A 13275-nucleotide genomic window follows, 5' to 3' on the forward strand; every position below is an offset into this window, starting at 1 on the left:
TAGCAGTTATATCTATATTGGCCAGCTTGGTCAGTAGTGATGCTACCGAGCCACTCTTGGTGATGGACATTGAAGTCCACCACCAGAGTACATTCTGTGCCCTTGCCACTCTCAGCACTTCCTCCAACATGGAGGAGCACTGATTGATCAGCTGAGGGGAGGTGGTATGTGGTAATCAACAGGAGGTCTCCTTGCCCATATTTGACCTGATGCCAAGAGACTTCATGGGGTCCAAATGTTGAAGACTCCCAAGGCAAGTCCCTCCTGACTATACCTCTGTGCTGTCACCTCTGCTAGGTCTGTCCTGCTGGTGGGATAGGACAAACCCAGGGATGGTGATGCTGGTCTCTGGGGCATGATCTGTAAGGTATGATTCTGTGAGTATGACTGTGTCAGGCTGTTGCTTGACTAGTCTGTGAGAGAGCTCTCCCAAGCCCCCAGTTAGTAAGGAGGACTTTGCAGGGTCAACAGGGCTGGGTTGCCATTTTCATTTCTGGGTGGTCCGTCCAGTTTTATTCCTTCTAATTGAGATTTTAGCAGTTTGATACAACTGAGTGGTTTGCTAGGCATTTAAGAGTCAACCACATTGCTGTGGGTCTGGAGTCACATATATGCCAGACTAGGTAAGGATGGCTAAGGATGACTAGGTAAGGGCATTAGTGAACTAGGTGGGTTTTTATGACAATCGATAATGGTTTCATGGTCATCATTAGACTTTTAATTCCAAATTTTTATTGAACTCAAATTTCAATATCTTCTGTGGTGGAATTCGAACCTAGGTCCCCAGAGCCTGGGTCTCTGGATTACCAGTCCAGTGACAATATCACTATGTCACTGCCTTCCCACATGTCTGGAGAGAGACAGAGTTAGTATTTCTTTCAGGTTGTGACCTTTCATCAGAACTGGGAAAAGTTTGGTTGACTTAATCCCTAACATTAACCACTCATATAGGTTCCCCTTAAATGCATCAGTGCTATTAGTTTCAAACACTCCCTGCGGCAGGATGACCAACTCTGAGGAAATAAAATAAGGGACGCTTCGCTGGTGGGGTTTGTTGGTGCTGGCAAAAGCAGCGAAAGAGTGGGTGGACAGAGGCTAATGAGACTGCCGATCAGGGTGGGCGTTAGTAGTTGATACTGAGACTGGAGAGTGTGAAGGAAGGGAGAGGGGTCTGCTGACAAGAAGTCAGGTGGTGGCTGGCGAGGCCAGAGAGCAGTGGGACATAAGTTGCTGGCAAGACTGGTGATATGGGTTGCTGAGGCTGGGGAGGCAGAAGGGCCTGGACGCCTGCCAAGACTTATGCTCCAGATATCTGAGCGAGCCTTCAATTCCTGACCGAGCCTCAGGCCTGAAATACCTGAGCGAGCTGTTTTGTGGTTTGTCTCATGACCTAATCTATGCTGCGAACGTTTTCCCCTGTTCACAAGTAACTACGGCCTCATTTACACTATATACAGGGTAAGTTACTAGGTAGGCACATCTCTCTAGTATACAGACTATTCCACCTGCTCCATAGTTTCGACACATGATTGCTGATGTTACTTTTACATTATGAAACACATCACTCTCTCATTACCATAATAATTAACCCATTATGCTACAGATCTCCCAAGTATCAAATCAGCTTCTTTAATAACAATGTTAAACTATTTCTTAAAATACTTACATTGCTTTTAGAAACTCCTGTAGCCCCCTTTACTGTTACAGGTTCTTTCCAACTCCTACTCTCCCCCACCTCCCCCTGAACTCCAAATCATTGTTACAAGGGATTCAATTCCTACAGTGTTTTGGTTCTCTGGGAAGATCTTGTGGATACATGAAGGCAAAACAGGTATTCAACATTTGATTTTTGAACAAATCTGGATGACAATAAGAAGAACGATAACATTCCTATGGACATTGCAGAAACTAAAGAAGATATGATTTCCTGACACCTTGGAATCTACTTTCACTTTCTGTAGATACTGGTAATGCTGTCACACTTGCTTCAGGGGCTGCTCCTTTGTAGGCAATGGGATGACTGTGTCAGGATAAGATGAAAAGGTAACACCATCTTCAATAATGGAACAAATCTGCAGAACAAAATCTCGACAAAATTCTTGTATGGGATTCTTCAGCTGTAAGACTGTGGATTTGGCTTCTGGACTGAAGGACAAATTTAGTGGAAAGAAGTGTCATGCACCATAGCCTGCATTGCATTATTGAACTTTTTAAGTAAGACTTGTTTTTTAAAAAAGAACCTACAAACAAAAACTGGCTGAGACTGTAAAGCAATCACTTGCTGGAAAATTCCAATGCAGATTACACTTGACCAACTAGACCAGAGAATGGAATGTCACACCTAAAAGGATGTCAAGGCCTGCTTCAGTCAGAGACACTTCAAAGGAAGAGATGCAATGTCAAAACTGAACTGTAATCTCCTGTGGCGGCAGAGATAATAAAGGCTGATTACCATCTCAGCAGAAACTACATCCTGTGAGTTATATCCCAGACTGTGGACATGATGTGAGTTGAAGAAGAAAGCAGATCTGATTTACATGTTTTTTCCCTTCCAGGAATACATAAGAAAACGGGTTAAAAGTCAACTACAGCCCTGCTCTCTGGGTGCTGTAACAGACCTGGTGTGTTCCTTTCTGATTGCTGGAGGCAAGTCACAAGTCAGTGATGCCACAGTCAAAAAGGGAACAGAACAACTTTCAGCTAACCTGCAGAACCAAGAATCTCCAAACCCACTGCCCAAAGTCAGCTCTACCGGAATCATCCAACTTTAGAACAAAGCAAAGTACAGCATATGTACAGGCTCTTCGGCCCTCCAAGCCTGCACCAATCATATTGCCTGTCAAACTAAAACACTTCGCACTTCCGGGGTCCGTATCCCTCTATTCCCATCCTATTCATGTATTTGTCAAGCTGCCTCTTAAACACCACTATCGTACCTGCTTCCACCACCTCCTCTGGCAGTGAATTCCAGATACTCACTACCCTCTGCATAAAAAACTTGCCCTGTACATCTCCTCTAAAGTTTTCTCCTCTCACCTTAAATCTATGTCCGCTATTAATTGACTCTTCCACCCAGGGAAAAAGCTTCTGATTATCTACTCTATCCATGTCACTCATAATTTTCTAAACTTCTATCAAGTTGCCCCTCAATCTCCGTCGCTCTAGGGAGAAAATCCGAGTTTCTCCAACCTCTCCTCATAGCTAATGACCTCCAGACCAAGCAGCATCCTGGTAAACCTCCTCTGCACCCTCTCCAATGCCTCCTTCTGGTAATGTGGTGACCAGAATTGCACGCAATATTCCAAGTGTGGCCTAACCAAGGTTCTATACAGCTGCAGCATGACTTCCCAGCTTTTATACTCAATACCCCTGCCAATGAAGGCAAGCATGCCATATGCCTTCCTGATTACCATATCCACCTGCATTGCCACTTTCAGTGTCCTGTGGACCTGTACACCCAGATCGATTTGCCCGTCGATGCACTTAAGGGTTCTGCCATTTACTGTATGATTCCTAACTATTAGATTTTCCAAAATGCATTACCTCGCATTTGTCCGGATTAAACTCCATCTGTCATTTCTCTGCCCAAGTCTCCAACCGATCTATATCTTGTTGTATCCTTTGACAATCCTCTTCACTATCTGCAACTCCTCCAACCTTATTGTCGTCTGCAAACTTACTAATTAGCCCAGTTACATTTTCCTCCAAATCATTTACGTATACTACAAACAGCAAAGGTCCCAGCACTGATCCCTGCAGAAATCCACTAGTCACAGCTCTCCATTCAGAAAAGCACCCTTCCACTGCTACCCTCTGTCTTCTATGACCAAGCCAATTCTCTATCCATCTTGCCAGCTCACCTCTGATCCTGTGCGACTTTACCTTCTGTACCAGTCTGCCATGAGGGTCCTTGTAAAGGCCTTACTGAAATTCACGTAGATAACATCCACTGCCCTTCCATCGTCGATCATCTTTGTTACTTCCTCGAAAAACTCGATCAAGTTAGTGAGACATGACCTTCACAAAACCATGCTGCCTCTCACTAATTTGCTCATTTGCTTCCAAATGGTAGTAAATCCTGTCACGAAGAATCTTCTCCAATAATTTCCCTACCACTGACGTAAGGCTCACAGGCCTGTAATTCCTGGATTATCCCCGCTGCCCCTCTTAAACAATGGAACAACATTGGCCATTCTCCAGTCCTCTGGGACCTCACCCGTAGCCAGTGAGGATACAAAGATTTCTGTCAAGGCCCCAGCAATCTCCTCCTATGCCTCTCTCTGTACTCTGGGGTAGATCCCATCTGCCCTGGGGACTTATCCACCTTTATATTCTTCAAGATGCCTAACACCTTTTTTTTGATCTCAACATGATCCAGGATACCTACACACTCTTCCCTAGACAAATCGACCGCTAAGTCCTCTTTGGTGAATACTGATGAGAAATACTTGTTTAGTATCTCTCCCATTTCTTCTGGCTCCACACACAGATTCCCACCTCTGTCCCTGAGTGGGCCTACCCTTTCCCTGGCTACCCTCTTTCTTTTTACATATGCATAAAAGGCCTTGGGATTTTCCTTAATCCTGGTCGCCAATTACTTTTCATGCCCCCTTTTAGCCCTCCTGACTAAGTTTCTTCCTACTTTCTTTATATTCTCCACAGGCTTCATCTGTTCCCAGCCTTCTAGCCCTTACGAATGCTTCCCTCTTCTTTTTGACTAATCTCACAATATCCTTCGTTATCCAAGGTTCTGGAAACTTGCCATGCTTATCCTTCAAGCTAGCAGGAACATGCCGGTCCTGAATTCTTATCAACTGATGTTTGAAAGCCCCCCCACATGTCAGTTATTGATTTGCCCTCAAGCATCTGTCTCCAGTCTAGATTCCTCAGTTCCTGCCTAATATTGTTATAATTAGCCTTCCCCTAATTAAGCACCTTAACCTGAGGACTCCTGTTATCCTTATCCACCCGTACCTTGAAACTTGTTAATTGTGGTCACTTCTCCCACTGAAACTTCAACCACCTGGCCGGGTTCATTCCCTAATACCTGCACTGACTGCCTGCCCCTTCTAGCGGTCACCCATCTATCTGTCTGCACCTTGGGTGTGACCACGTCTGCAAAACTCCTGTCTATGACGCTTTCTGCCACCTGAATGCTCCTAAGTGCATCCAACTGCTGCTCCAACTGATCCATGTGGTCTGTGAGGAGCTGCAATTGGGTACACTTCCTGCAGATGTAGTTGTCCAGGACACTTGAAGCATCACAGATTTCCCACATCCCACAGGTGAAACACTTCACCCCAGCAACTGCCATTTCTAGAACTATTTAACAAATTAATTTAAATCTAATTTAAATCTAACTGCTTATTGACTCCTTATTAACTATACGTTCCCATGGGCTAGATTTCTGCTATAAATGCTAAATTCTAAGAACAGTAATCCCCTGCTTCTGGTCTGGATACCCTGTACTTATTAATTAAGTGATTAATTTATTTGGTTTATTTAGTTTAACAATGTTTTAGTTTCAAATTCAGTGTAGATTCTCTACCAGCCAATCAGGTCACAGACTTTACAACTGCAACGTTTCATCATCTACTCCACACTGACAAGCCAAAAGACTGATTCATATAGCTTTTTATATCTTTATTTCTGGACTCACTTCTCATTTCTAATCTGTGTGTATGTGTGTTGCGTTTTTATTATTTTTTTCTTGCGTTTTAGTAACTAATAAATACACTTATTCCTTGACTTAAGAAAGCCTGATTAAATTAGCTCCTTTTAAAACATGAATACATTTGGTCTGGGAATAGATATCCATTAGGGATGGGATCCTTTTTAAATTAATCTTGTTGTGACCAATTGAAGAGGTTGAATAAAGAAGGGGAGCCAGTTCATTCCTCCTCACCAGGGAGCTTAACAGTTTGGGATACCACGTCCGGGATCATAACAAATTGGGGGAACCTCGCCCAGGAACGGGCCATAACAGATTATTTTCTGGTAATAAGAGGGTATTGACTTACTTTTACTCAAGCTAATGTTCTCTACCAACGCTCTGGCAGTGTGATCCTCTATGTAATCAAGCTTTTCTTCCTCGGACAACTCTCCACGATCAACCAGTGATATCCAAGGCATCTTGTTGGTGGGTTCAGTGGGACAAATTCTGCTCTTCCACAGCAAACATTGCTGACTCCTCAAAAAACAACATATGCTTTATATGCCTCAGCCGTAGAATAACATATCAATCTCTAAGACCTCATCTTCCAATGGATTACTCAGTGCTATGATATCTTTTTCATAACCTTCCTCAGGAAAGAGCCAAACCAGGTTTAGGAGCTTTTGTGGATGCTCACTGTCTGCTGCAGTGCCTGCTGTGTCCACATTCTTTGTCCTAGCTAGTTGGGAGGTCCACAATCTTTATCTCTGCCCTGGGTGTCATTATGATGGAGAATGACCCACCGCTCAAGGAATAAACCTCACCAGCTGCTGTTGAATAAAAATCCATTCATTCTGGAAATGACGTTTGAAATTCCTCCATTGAAAGGCATCCAGTTGCCCTGCTGTAGGTCATCATCTGCTTCTTCCAGAATGCTTGGTTGTACACAGATATCTCCACTCATTAAAGAAATGTTTCAACTTTTTAAAATTCGTTCAGGGAATGTGGGCATCGCTGGCTAGGCCAGGATTTTTTGCTGATCCCTAGTTGCCCTTGAGAAGGTGGTGGTAAGCTGCCTTCTTGAACCGCTGCAGTCCATGTGGTATAGGTACACCCACAGTGCTGTTAGGAAGCAAGTCCCAGGATTTTGACCCAGCGACAGTGAAGGACCAGGCATATATTTCCAAGTCAGGGTGGTTAGAGAGTTGAAGGGAAACTTCCAGGTGGTGATGTTCCCATCTATCTGCTGCCCTTATCCTTCTAGATGGTAGTGGTTGTGGGCTTGGAAGGTGCTGTCTCAGGAAACTTGGTGAATTCCTGCAGTGCATCTTGTAGATGTACACACTGCTGCCACTGTGCATCGGTAATGGAGAGAGTGAAAGTTTGTGGACGGAGTGCCAATCAAGTGGGCTGCTTTGTCCTAGATGGTGTCAAGCTTCTTGAGTGTTGTTGGAGCTGCACTAATCCAGACAAGTGGAGAGTATTCCATCACACTCCTGACTTGTGCCTTGGAGATGGTGGATAGGCTTTGAGGTATCAGGGGGTGAGTTACCCGTCGCAGGATTCTGAGCCTTTGACTTGTTGTTGTAGCCACAGTATTTATATGGCTAGTCCAGTTCAGTTTCTGGTCAATGGTAACCCCCCAGGATATTGATAGTGGGGGATTCAGTGATGGTAATGCCATTGAATGTCAAGGGGCAATGGTTAGATTCTCTTTTGTTGGAGATGGTCATTGCTTGACAATTGTGTGTCTTGAATGTTACTTGCCATTTGTCAGCCCTAGCCTGGATATTGTCCAGGTCTTGCTACATTTGGACATGGACTGTGCCAGTATCTGAGGCATCGTGAATGGTGCTGAACATTGTGCAATTATCAGCGAACGTCCCCATTTCTGAACTTATGATGGAAGAAAGATCATTGATGAAGCAGCTGAAGATGGTTGGGCTGAGGACACTACCCTGAGGAACTCCTTCAGTGATGATGAGTTGAGATGACTGACCTCTAACAACCACAACCATCTTCCTTTGAACTAGGTATCACTCCAACTGACGTAGAGTTTTTCCCCGATTCCCATTGACTCCAGTTTTGCTAGGGCTCCTTGATACCACACTCTGTCAAATGATGTCTTGATGTCAAGGGCAGTCACTCTGACCTCTGAAGCTCATCTCTTTTGTCCATGTTTGAACCAAGGCCGTAATGAGGTTAGGAGCTAAGTGATCTTGGTGGAACCCAAACTGAGCGTCAGTGAGCAGGTTATTGCTAAGCAAGTGCCACTTGATAGCATTTGATGACCCCTTCAATCACTTTACTGATGATCGAGAGTAGACTGATGAGGCGGTAATTGGCTGGGTTGGATTTGTCCAGCCTTTTGTATCCAGATGTACTTGGGCAATTTTCCACGTTGCCAGGTAGATACCAGTGTTATAGCTGTACTGAACAGCTTGGCTAGGGGCACATCTAGTTCTGGAGCACAAGTCTTCAGTACTATTGCTGGAATATTGTCAGGGCCCACAACCTTTGCAGTATCCAGTGCCTTCAGCCATTTCGTGATATCACGTGGAGTGAATCGAATTAACTGAAGACCGGCATCTGTGATGCTGGGGACCTCTGCAGGAGCCGAAGATGGATCATCCATTCAGCACTTCTGGCTGAAGATTGTTGCAAATGCTTCAGCCTTATCTTTTGCACTGATGTGCTGGGCTCCTCCATCATTAAGGGTGGAGATATTTGTGGAGCCTCCTCCTCCAGTGAGTTTAGTTGTTCATCACCATTCACGAGCGGATGTGGCAGGGCTATAGACCTTAGATCTGATATGTAGGTTATGGAATCACTTGGCTCTGTCTATCTCTTGCTACTTCTGCTCTTTGGCACTCAAGTAATCCTGTGTTGTAGCTTCACCAGTTTGACACCTCATTTTTTGGTGTGCCTGGTGCGGCTCCTGGCATGCTGTCCTACACTCTTCATTGAATCAGGGTTGATCCTCTGGCTGGATGATAATGGTAGAGTGGGGTATATGCCAAACCATAAGGTTACAAATTGTGTTTGAGTACAAATCTGTTGCTGCTGATAGCCCACAGCACCTCATGGTTGCCCAGCATTGGGTTGCTAGATCTGTTCAAAATCTATCCCATTTGGCACAGTGGTAGCGCCACACAACACGATGTAGGATACCCTCAATGTGAAGACAGGACTTTGTCTCCAAAAGGACTGTGCGGTGGTCACTCCTATTGATACTATCATGGACTGATGCACCTGCGGCAGGCTTGCTGGTGAGGATGAGGTCAAGTAGGTTTCTCCCTCTTGTTGATTCCCTCACCACCTGCCGCAGACCCAGTCGAGCAACTATGTCCTTTTGGACTCAGCCAGCTCGGTCAGTAGTGGTGCTACTGAGCCACTCTTGGTGATGGAGATTGGAGTGCCCCACCCAAAGTAAATTCTGCACCCTTGCCACCCTCAGTGCTTCACCCAACTGGTGTTCAACATGGAGGAGCACTGATTCATCAGCCGAGGGAGGGAGGTATGTGGTAATCAGCAGGAGGTTTCCTTGCCCATGTCTGACCTGATGTCATGAGGTTTCGTGGGGTCCGGAGTCGTTGTTGAGAACTCCCAGGGCAACTCCCTCCCAACTGTATACCACTGTGCCACCATCTTTGCTGGGTCTGTCCTGCCAGTGGGATGGTAATGGTGGTGTCTGGTGGCATCTGGAACATTATCTGTAAGATATGATTAAGTGAGTATGACTATGAAAGGCTGATGTTTGACTAGTCTGTGAGACAGCACTCCCATTTTTGGCACAATCCCCCAGATGTCAGTAAGGAGGACTTTGCAGAGTCTATAGGGCTGAGATTGCCGTTGTCGTTTCCGGTCCTAGGTTGATACCGGGTGGTCCATCCGGTTTCGTTCCTTATAGGCCTCTTGGTGGTTAATATAACTGAGTGGCTTGGTAGGCCATTTCAGAGGGCAGTTAAGAGTCAACCACATTGCTATGTGTCTGAAGTCACATGTAGGCCAGACCAGGTAAGGATGACAAATTAGTGAACCAGATGGTTTTTACAACAATCAACAATGGATTCATAGTCATTATTAGACTTTTAACTCCAGATTTTTATTCAATTCAAATTGCACCATCTGCTATGGTAGGATTTGAATCCAGGTCACCAGAGCATTATCCTGGGTATCTACATTACTACCCCAGTGATAATACCACTGTGCCACTGGGGTGAGGGAGTGGGGTGAGGGGGGTAGGAGGGGGGTGTGGGGGTGGGGTGGGGGGGTTGGGGTGAGGGGGGTAGGGGGGGGTGTGGGGGTGGGGTGGGGGGGGGTGGGGTGGGGTGGGGTGGGGTGGGGGGGTGGGAGGGGTGGGGATGGCTGGCCTATCAGGGGAAAACAACAGCAGTAGCCAGAGCGGTGGCACCACGGCTGTCTCTGTTGTTCAACGGGGGGGTGGTCACAGCACAGAAGAGCAATTGTTATAGGGGACTCTATAGTCAGGGGCTCAGATAGGCACTTCTGTTATTGTGAAAGAGACACCAGGATGGTATGTTGCCTCTCTGGTGCCAGGGTCCAGGATGTCTCTGATCGGGTACGGGACATTCTGAAGGGGGAGGGAGAACAGCCACAAGTCATGGTACACATTGGTAACAACGACATAGGCAGGAAGAATAACGAGGTCCTGCAGCGGGAGTTCAGGGAGTTAGGCAGGAAGTTAAAAAAACAGGACATCTAGGGTTGTAATTTCAGGATTACTCCCTGTGCCACGTGCCAGTGAGGCTAGAAATAGGAAGATAGTGCAGCTAAACATGTGGCTGAACAGATGGTGTAGGAGGGAGGGTTTCCAATATCTGGATCATTGGGATCTCTTCCGGGGCAGGTGGGACCTGTGCAAGAAGGACAGGTTGCATCTAAACTGGAGGGGCACCAATATCCTGGCTGCGAGGTTTGCTAGTGTCATTCGGGAGGGTTTAAACTAGTATGGCAGGGGGGTGGGAATCAGAGCAATAGGTCAGCAGGTGAAATAAATGACTGGGAACCAGTGAATATGGCCAGTAGGACTAAGAGGAAGAGCAGGCAGGAAGAAATTACTGAACACAGTGGGACTGGGGTCTGAAATGCATTTGTTTCAATGCAAGAAGTATAACAGACAAGGCAGATGAGCTTTGAGCTTGGATTTGTACTTGGGACTATGATGTTATTCTTATTGCAGAGACTTGGTTGAAGGATGGACAGGATTGGCAGATAAACGTTCCAGGATTTAGATGTTTCAGGCAGGATAGAGAGGGATGTAGAAGAGGTGGGGGAGTTGCACTGCTGGTTAAGGAGAATATCACAGCTGTACGACAGGAGGACACCTCGGAGGGCTCATACAGCGAGGCAATATGGGTAGAGCTCCGGAATATAAGGGTGCAGTCACAATGTTGGGTGTTTACTATAGGCCTCTCAATTGCCGGCGAGAGATTGAGGAACAGTTATGTACGCAGATTTTGGAAAGGTGTAAAAGCAATGGGATTGTTGTGGTGTGTGATTTTAACTTTCCCTTTATTGACTGGGAATCACTTAGTGCTAGGGGTTTGGATGGTGCAGAATTTGTAAGGTGCATCCAGGAGGGCTTTCTGAGACAGTATGTGGATAGTCCAATGAGGGAAGGGGCAATACTGGACCTGGTATTAGGGAATGAACCCAGCCAGGTGGTTAAAGTTTCAGTAAGGGACCATTTTGGGAAAAGTGACCACAATTAAGCAAGTTTCAAGGTACTGGTGAATAAGGATAACAGGAATCCTCGGGTTAAGGTGGGGGAAGGCTAATTATAACAATATTAGGCAGGAACTGAGGAATCTAGACTGGAGGCGGATGTTTGGGGGCAAATCAACAACTGACAGGTGGAGGGGCTTTCAAACATCAGTTGATAAGAATTCAGGACCGGCATGTTCCTGCTAGGATGAAGAATAAGCATGGCAAGTTTCAGGAACCTTGAATAACGAAGGATATTGTGAAATTAGTCAAAAATAAATGGGAAGCATTTGTAAGGGCTAGAAGGCTGGGAACTGATGAAGCCCTTGGAGAATATAAAGAAAGTAGGAAGAAACTTAAGCAAAGAGTCAGGAGGGCTAAAAGGGGTCATGAAAAGTCACTGGCAACCAGGATTAAGGAAAATCCCAAGGCCTTTTATACATATGTAAAAAGCAAGAGGGTAGCCAGGGAAAGGGTAGGCCCGCTCAGGGATAGAGGTGGGATTCTGTGTTTGGAGCCAGAAGAAATGGATGAGATACTTCTCATCAGTATTCTCCAAAGAGAAGGACTTAGCAGTCGATTTGTCTAGGGAAGAGTGTGTAGATATTCTGGATCATGTTAAGATCAAAAAAGAGGAGGTGTTAGGCTCTTGAAAAATATTAAGGTGGATAATCCCCAGGGCCAGATGGGATCTAACCCAGAGTACAGAGGGAGGCAAGGGAGGAGATTGCTGGGGCCTTGACAGAAATGTTTGTATCCTCACTGACTACGTGTGAGGTCCCAGAGGACTGGAGAATGGCCAATGTTGTTCCATTGTTTAAGAAGAAGGGTAGCAGGGATAATCCAGGAAATTACAGGCCAGTGAGCCTTACGTCAGTGGTAGGGAAATTATTGGAGAAGATTCTTCGTGACAGGATTTACTACCATTTGGAAGCAAATGGGCATATTAGTGAGAGGCAGGATGGTTTTGTGAAGGGGAGGTCGTGTCTCACTAACTTGATCGAGTTTTTCGAGGAAGTGACAAAGATGATCGATGATGGAAGGGCAGTGGGTGTTATCTACATGGATTTCAGTAAGGCCTTTGACAAGGTCCCTCATGGCAGACTGGTACAGAAGGTAAAGTCGCATGGGATCAGAGGTGAGCTGGAAGATGGATACGAAAGTAGTGGAAGGGTGCTTTTCTGAATGGAGAGCTGTAACTAGTGGAGTTCTGCAGGGATCAGTGCTGGGACCTTTGCTGTTTGTTGTATACATAAATGATTTGGAGGAAAATGTAACTGGGCTAATTAGTAAGTTTGCAGATGACACTAAGGTTGGAGGAGTTGCAGATAGTGAAGAGGATTGTCAAAGGATATAACAGGATATAGATCGGTTGGAGACTTGGGCGGAGAAATGACAGATGGAGTTTAATCCGGACAAATGCGAGGTAATGCAATTTGGAAGGTCTAATACAGTTAGGAATTATACAGTAAATGGCAGAACCCTTAAGTGCATCGACGGGCAGAGGGATCTGGGTGTACAGTTCCACAGGTCACTGAAAGTGGCAACACAGGTGGATAAGGTAGTCAGGAAGGCATATGGCATGCTTGCCTTCATTGGCAGGGGTATTGAGTATAAAAGCTGGGAAGTCATGCTGCAGCTGTTTAGAACCTTGGTTAGGCCACACTTAGAATATTGCGTGCAATTCTGGTCACCAAATTACCAGAAGGATATGGAGGCATTGGAGAGAGTGCAGTGTAGGTTTACCAGGATGCTGCGCGGTCTGGAGGTTATTAGCTATGAGGAGAGGTTGGAGAAACTTGGATTGTTCTCACTAGAGCGACAGAGATTGAGGGGCAACTTGATAGAAGTTTAGAAAATTATGAGTGACATGGACAGAGTTTGCGCGTTCTGGC

The sequence above is a fragment of the Carcharodon carcharias genome, chromosome 9, assembly GCF_017639515.1.
Source record: "Carcharodon carcharias isolate sCarCar2 chromosome 9, sCarCar2.pri, whole genome shotgun sequence".
Classification (NCBI taxonomy): Eukaryota; Metazoa; Chordata; class Chondrichthyes; order Lamniformes; family Lamnidae; genus Carcharodon; species Carcharodon carcharias.